This window comes from Hibiscus syriacus, unplaced genomic scaffold (genome assembly GCF_006381635.1).
Source record: "Hibiscus syriacus cultivar Baekdansim isolate YM2019G1 unplaced genomic scaffold, ASM638163v2 tig00110391_pilon, whole genome shotgun sequence".
Lineage (NCBI taxonomy): Eukaryota > Viridiplantae > Streptophyta > Magnoliopsida > Malvales > Malvaceae > Hibiscus > Hibiscus syriacus.
The window spans coordinates 606,055-614,026 of NW_024062719.1; the positions used below are offsets into that span (position 1 = coordinate 606,055).

Here is a 7,972-nt window from a genome sequence, read left to right on the forward strand (position 1 = left end):
AATAGCAAGCTACGAGAAGGAATAAAGTCTAATGAGTTAAAAACCTAAACTAAGGCAACACTACTCCGTTACCCTAGTTCTAAGCCTTCATAAATTCTAATAACAGAAACGTATATAAAGTATAAGTCAAAAGAAGACAGAGATGTTACATCCTATGTCTGTGACCCGCACTACTCGGTTACCCTGGTCTTAAGTCTCTATACTTTCCTATTAGAGGTCATGTCCTCGGTAATGGCTAAATCCTTCAAATCAGCTCTCAAGCAGTCTTCCCACTTCCGCCTTGGTCTTCCTCTCCTTCTGGCACCGTCGATTGTAATCGACTCTATCCTCCTGACCGCATCCGACGGTTGTCGCCTAAGGACATGCCCAAACCATCGTAGTCTTTCCTCCCTTAATTTTTCGGATACATGCACTACCCCTAAGGACATCTTAATAGCAGAGTTTGGTGTCATGTCCTACAGAGTTCTACCACATGCCCATCGTACCATTCTCATTTCTGCGGCCTCCATCCTCCTTACGTGATCTTCTTGATTGCCCAACATTTTGATCCATACAACAGCGTTGGTCTTATAGCCATTATATAAAATTTTCCCTTAAATTAAATAGAAAATTCTGGTTTTTGTGTTGTGCCTTTTAGTTTCAACTTTAAAAATATTATAAAGTGTAATTCGATTAATCTTTTATTGAAAATTTAAATTGAATCGAATACACATTTAAACTGTGTTTACATACGGTTTAAGCTTAGAGTTTGCTTTCTTTGAATATTCAGTTTGAAAAAATAGTGAATAAAAGATTTTAATTTTATTTTATTTTAAAAAATAATTGAATTTAATTTTTTATTAAAAATTGAAATGTAAGCGAATAGTGTATAAATCAGAGAAAGGGCAAAACTAGGATTTAGTGGCAAACAAAGCCTTCACTTAAGAGAAAAAGTTACCACTTTTCCCAGAAAAAGGAAGTTTCAAGTCTGTAATACAAAATCCAAACTAAATTAACTGATCACTGTCCTAAAGCGCATCAACCGTCAACGTCAGTTCCCCTTCCCTACTTTTCAACGGCCCTGATCTACTCTGTCGCTCCTCTTTTTAATAAAGAGGTCAAATCAGATACAAACTGCAGCACAAGCTCCCCCACTGAATCTAGGCATCTTTTTCTAACTCATTTTTTTGTTTTTGCATTTTTCATTTCCAATGGTTTTGGCGATTTGAATTCATTTATTGAGAGCTAATTCATCTTCTTCTTCAGAAAAGCTTCGAAATGCCAAGCAACGGTGGCTCCGGAGAATCAACTTCAACTCGATCACCTCAAAACCCTAGCTCCCGAAAAGCCGACAGGCCACCTGTACTGAAGAAGTTCAAGACTGTAGAATCGGATGATCCGCGGCCCACGACGACCTTTCCTGGCCCACTTTTCCCCGCCGTTCGTCGCGTCACCCTGTCGTCCGATCGACGCTCATCCGTTGACACCAATGCCTCCTCCGATAAGCTCAGTAGCGAAGTGAATGTTGCTTCTGGTAGTCCTAATAACGTTAATAACGTTGGTGTTGTGAATAGTATGTCAGATAGGGATTGGATGTATCCCTCGTTTCTTGGGGTTCATGCGGCGAGGAATAGGGTGGTGACGATTAAGCCGGCATCGAGGCCGCCGGTTCGAGGAAGTGGAGAGAGATTAGCGGAAAGGATTCAAGGTAAGGTGGTGGATGAGAAGCAGCAGAGTAACACTCCTTCAAACAAGGAGGAAGTCAAAATCGTCTCTTCGACGACAACTGAGAGGAGTTCAGTGAGTTCATCGAGCTCGAGGAGGATCCGAGGGATGAAATTGAAGCGTTATTTCAACTTCTTTTTGGTAGTTATGATTATTCTTTTAAAACACAACTTTTATAAATGAGAGCTTAAATTAAAATGATAAAGCAAAAGTGGTAATTTATATACTTTTTATTGGTTTAATATTATGGTTCTGAGTTCTAAAAAAGTTTTTTGTTTTATATATATTTGCAGATTATTCTCAGTTGTATATATCCTTTAACTTATGTGAATCATCTGCGGAATAAAGTTGCAAGACTAGAGGTAAGTGAATTTATAAACTTTTTTTCGTAAGACTTTCAAATGCTTTTCGGTGGCATTATGCTATGACCTGCTACATTGATTGTGGTAAACAATTAATTAATGGCATCTGCTTGCAGGTAGAGAACATTAACCTTCTTCGATGGTGTAGTGAAACCGATGTTGTAGGTAACAATGGCAATGAATTTTTGCCGCCTGAAGATGACAGTTCGTATAAACTTTTCGGTAATGCTGACAGTAAAACTGTTGCTTTATACACCGTGATGTTCACCCTCATGCTTCCTTTTGTGTTGTACAAATGTCTTGATTATATTCCTCAAATAAAGATTATCTCCAAAAGAACAATGTCTAATAAGGAGGAGGTTCTGTTGAAGAAGAGAATCGCATATATGGTGGATGTTTGTTTCTCTGTATATCCTTATGCAAAGCTTCTTGCACTACTTTTCGCAACAATATTTCTTATAGCATTTGGTGGCTTGGCCTTGTATGCAGTCACTGTTGAAAGCCTTACCGAAGCTCTTTGGCTCTCATGGACATTTGTGGCTGATTCTGGAAATCATGCTGATAGTGTTGGAATTGGACCCAGGATTGTCTCTGTTTCTATAAGTTCAGGAGGCATGCTGATATTTGCAATGATGCTAGGACTCGTCTCGGATGCCATCTCAGAAAAGGTTGATTCACTCCGAAAGGGGAAGAGTGAAGTCATTGAAAAGAACCATACGCTTATTCTTGGATGGAATGACAAATTGGTAATTCTCTAAATTTTGTATCTACTTTTTTTTGTCAAACTGAATGATATTCCTAGGCAGCCCTGAGCTGATACTGAATCTCTAATTTTAGATGACTAAAGTTAAAGGGCTTCAAGACAGAAAGCTTGGGGTTTAAGTAATCATATTTGTTATTGTAGGGTTCACTTTTGAAGCAACTAGCAATAGCGAACAAAAGTGTCGGTGGCGGAGTGGTTGTCGTACTTGCAGAAAGAGATAAAGAAGAAATGGAGATAGATATAGCAAAGCTGGAATTTGACTTTATGGGAACATCTGTCATATGCAGGAGTGGAAGTCCTTTGATACTTGCTGATTTAAAGAAGGTAATTTGACATCATTATCGTTTACTTCTTTTATGTTGAGATCTTAAATCAGTTGAGGGTTACATACTTACATGGATATTTATATTCTTCCAATTACAGGTCTCTGTCTCGAAAGCACGTGCCATCATTGTATTAGCATCTGATGAAAATGCAGATCAGGTTGCTGAACTTTTATTTAGATCATGTTTTTCAACTTTTTTTTCTTAGAAAACATTGGTGATTCTGTATTCTTTTTCCAGAGTGATGCTCGTGCCTTGAGGGTTGTGCTCAGTCTAACTGGAGTAAAGGAGGGTTTGAAGGGTCATGTTGTGGTTGAAATGAGTGACCTTGACAATGAGCCCCTGGTAAAGCTTGTTGGAGGAGATCTCATAGAAACTGTTGTTGCACATGATGTGATTGGCCTCTTGATGATACAGTGTGCTCTACAACCTGGCCTTGCACAGGTTACTCTTATTTAAGTTGCACCTTTAAACTGCATGAAGTACATTGAAGCTACCCCATTTCCCATTTTAATTTGAATAATATGACTATTATGATTTAGGTTCCTCGTTTTTTATATAGATTTTTGTAAACTTTGGATTGGTTGCACATCTTCAGAGTACTAAGAAAACAATTATCTCTGATTCTTTGTAAATTGAGAATATATTTCTTTCCCTTTAGTTTGATTTTTGTTTTTCAATCATCAGATATGGGAGGATATATTGGGGTTTGAGAATGATGAGTTTTACATCAAAAGGTGGCCTCAGATGGATGGTATGCAGTTTGAAGATGTGCTCATTTCATTTCCTGATGCAATTCCTTCTGGAGTAAAGGTTGCTGCAGATAATGGCAAGATAATCATAAATCCAGATGATAATTATGTACTAAAAGAAGGGGACGAAGTTCTTGTTATAGCCGAGGATGATGACACTTACTCTCCTTGTCCTCTTCCACAAGTAATTTCACTTTCCATTATATCTCTAGCTGCAAAATAGATGTATACATGCAGGTTGACAAGTTCTAAAGCTAATTTTTTTTTATTGAAAACTTTATCTATGCAGGATTTACTGATGGTAATCATGTGCTTTTTATAACCCTTCCTATTCTTTATATTAGAAGTCTAGAACAATGGTCCTTAGGTATCTGTTCTTGTTTGACAAACTACATGCAGGTACGTAGAGTTAGCTTTCCAGAAGTACCTGAACTTCCAAAATATCCTGAGAGGATACTCTTCTGTGGTTGGCGACGCGATATTCATGATATGATTATGGTAATGCATTTGCTTATTGTTCAAAACTATATACTGTTCTTTCTCAATGTCCATTTTGTTATATAATCTACATACAGAGACACCAATTGAATTCAAAACTTATGGACCTTAAAGAGTGATAACAGAAATTAAGAGATTGGATTTTCTATTTCCTAGAAGATCCAGTCTCATCCTGCTCGATAATGATATGTGAACCCGTGTTTAAGTTTTTAGGTTCTGGAGGCATTTCTCGCGCCAGGTTCAGAACTGTGGATGTTTAATGAGGTTACAGAAAAAGAAAGAGAGGAAATTAATTGATGGAGGACTTGATATTTCTGGATTAGAGAACATTAAACTAGTCCACCGTGAGGGAAATGCTGTCATTAGAAGGCACTTGGAAAGCCTTCCTTTGGAGACTTTTGATTCTGTAAGTTGTTATATCCTCTCTCCAGACTCTCCCTCTTTTAGTCGGCGTAACTCCGAAAAACCTTTAATCTCTGCACCTGGTCCTCACTCCAGTATTCAATCACTCGCTCCTATTGTAAGTCAGCTGATTACTAACTCTAAAGGACAGATTTTAATTCTTGCAGATGAATCACTGGAGGACTCTGCAGTGCATTCGGACTCTAGTTCTCTTGCAACCCTTCTCCTAATTCGAGACATACAGGCAAGTGTTATGCTATCTTTCGGATTATGCCAACAAACTCGCTTTCCAAAATCCCTGATAATATGAGACAATTTACTTTGTAAACTGGCATCTTTTAGCTTCTTGTTGATGGATAATACCAGGTACGTATTAACCATTTGACTGAACTCAAATGCTAACATGAACAGACCACCAAAAAGGCAAATGATAAAAGAGTATGGAATTAGTAATTGAAGATTTTGGTTATCGTTTTATTAAGTGGCATAAACAATATTTCGAGGTAGCATTAGGCTGATTACATGTGAGATTCCCCAGTCCTGATCATTACTATTACTATTGTTTGCGTTGCGGATTGCAGTCAAAACGTCTCCCTTACAAAGATAGAAAGTCGACTTCTTTACGGCTTGCTGGATTCTCTCACAGCTCCTGGATCTGTGAAATGCAGCAAGCTTCGGATAAATCGATAATCATTAGTGAAATTCTGGACTCTAGGACAGGGAACCTGGTTTCAGTCTCGAGAATCAGTGACTATGTTCTGTCCGATGAGCTTGTAAGTATGGCTCTGGCAATGGTGGCTGAAGACAAGCAAATAAACCGTGTTCTTGAGGGGCTTTTTGCAGAGGAGGTAACTCTCACGCCCCTCCTTTTGGCTTTCCTTTTTGATTATGATGAATGTTTTTGGAGAAAATCGACTACTGTTGTAACGTGAGAGCCACGGAAAGTTTGCTTAGTTTATAACTTCTCTCTTTTGCAGGGGAATGAGATGTGCATCAAACCTGCAGAATTCTACTTATTCGACCAGGAAGAGCTATGCTTTTACGAAATAATGATTAGGAGTCGCCGAAGAAAAGAAATTGTTATCGGCTATCGCCTAGCGAATTCCGAGCGTGCAGTTATCAACCCTCCAAGGAAGTTGGAAGAAAATGGTCTCTTGATGATGTTTTTGTAGTCATCGCATCAGGTTCTTGACTGATCCTCCTCTATCCTATATATTTTCGCATTCGTTTTCAACTGTAACTAGAGTTTTACTGAGAAAGATAGCTCCATGACGCAAAGTTAGGAGGAAACCTTGATGATCGGATTTAACCCGACAAATTGTGTTCCTTCTGCTACTGTACTGGGATTGTTCTCAAGAACATTGAGGGTTTTGATGCCAGATGAATCACAATGCTGACCTCGGTTTTTAAAGGCGCAAGGTGTCACGGACTTAGCCTAGTTGGTTCGGTTGCTAATCCGTGTGGCACTCGAAAGGGACGCTTCCCAACCAAGTCAGCCTCAATCTCGTAGATCTGATTAAGCATAAACAAACATCGCGTTAGATCTTTATAGCCACATGGTCCTTCGACCAATAATCCGAGCCCGTAGGGTATAGCGGATGCACACCTCAACCCCCGGACTTCTCCGAGAGAAAAATATTTTATTAATAAAAGAAACATCGGGTTACAGAAGACTCACCCACACCATCGATTAGGCCGTAGGGGTGGCCCTCGATGATGTTCACAAGACACGTACCTTTACCTGTGGATCAGCCCAAACTCTGTCGGCTGTCCATCCCCTACATATATGCGAAAACAAAATAACAGAAATGCTACTTATAGACGTTGAAATGCTCGAAAAGGAGACAGTAAGTCATACCCCCACTCCCTACCTAAAACATTAAAATGCTTGAAAAGAGGACAAGCTTATTCTACCCTGCCACTAGGCCCTATACATGGTTGGTCTTGGCGTACCTACCCGGTTGTGGCCCCATAAAAGGGACGGTCACGACAATCTCCCCCACCTAATTTGTCGACGTCCTCGTCGACTGCTTGGCCTGAAACTCTTCAATCTTTTGCTTGAATTCCCTGAGATCATACTCTCTTTCCCAAGTGTTCTCTACCTGATCAAAGCCTCCTCACTTGACTAGATACTCCCGTCTTTGCTTTCCACCCACCTTAACAATTCTCCCTGCTAGAATCTCGTCAACATGACGCTGTGAGGGTGGTTGTGTGCCGATTGACTCCCTGGCAGACATACTCTGATTATCGATATTGGGATCGGTGTGAAACGGCTTCAAATTGCTCACATGGAAGACAGGGTGAACTCTCATCCAAGTAGGAGGGTCAACTTTGTACGAAGCATTCCCCACCTTTGCTACTATTGAGACTGGACCCTCGTACTTACGCACCAAGCGACGATCCCTCTGGCGCAAAAATCTAAGTTGTTCTGGCATCAACTTGACTAGCACCAAATCTCCAACCTGAAAGTGTAGGTCTCGCCTGTTACGATCTGTGCATTTCTTCATACGCTTCGTTGCTTTCTCTAAGTAAGCCTTGGCAATCTCCATATTCTGCTTCCACTCCCCCACAAAATTTAAGGCACAAGGGCATCTACCTTGAGAGGTCTCATCCACAGTGTGAGGAAGTCTTGGCTGCTGACCTGTCACCAGTTCAAAAGGGCTTTTATTAGTAGACGAACTCTTTTGTGAATTAAAACATAATTGCGCCACATCCAATAATGGAGGACAGTTCTTCTGATTGGCCTGAATAAAGTGCCTCAGGTACTCCTCCAAGAGTCCATTAAATCGCTCAGTCTGACCATATGTTTGAGGGTGGTAACTCGATGAAAAGTTGAGTTGTGTCCCCAATAACTGGAACAATCCTTTCCAAAATTTCCCAATAAATCTTCCATCTCGGTCACTGACTATGCTATGAGGAATGCCCCAATATTTCACCACATGTTTGAACACCAACTTAGCAGTCTCTTCCGCCGAACAATACTTTGATGCTGGTATAAAAGTGGCGTACTTCGAGAACCTGTCCACTACCACCAAAATTGATCCAAGATCTCCTACTCGAGGCAAGCGTGATATAAAATCCAAGGAGATACTCTCCCAAGGTCCGGCGGGTACGGGTAGTGGCTCGAGCAACCCAGCAATCCTCTGTCGATCTACCTTATCTTGTTGA

The 7,972-nt window shown here is 40.2% G+C and overlaps 1 pseudogene; it reads left to right on the top strand.

Moving 5' to 3' along the window:
• The first annotated feature begins 1,187 nt into the window (after positions 1–1,187).
• Positions 1,188–6,011, top strand: LOC120123146 (annotated as a pseudogene).
• The last annotated feature ends 1,961 nt before the right edge of the window (positions 6,012–7,972 follow it).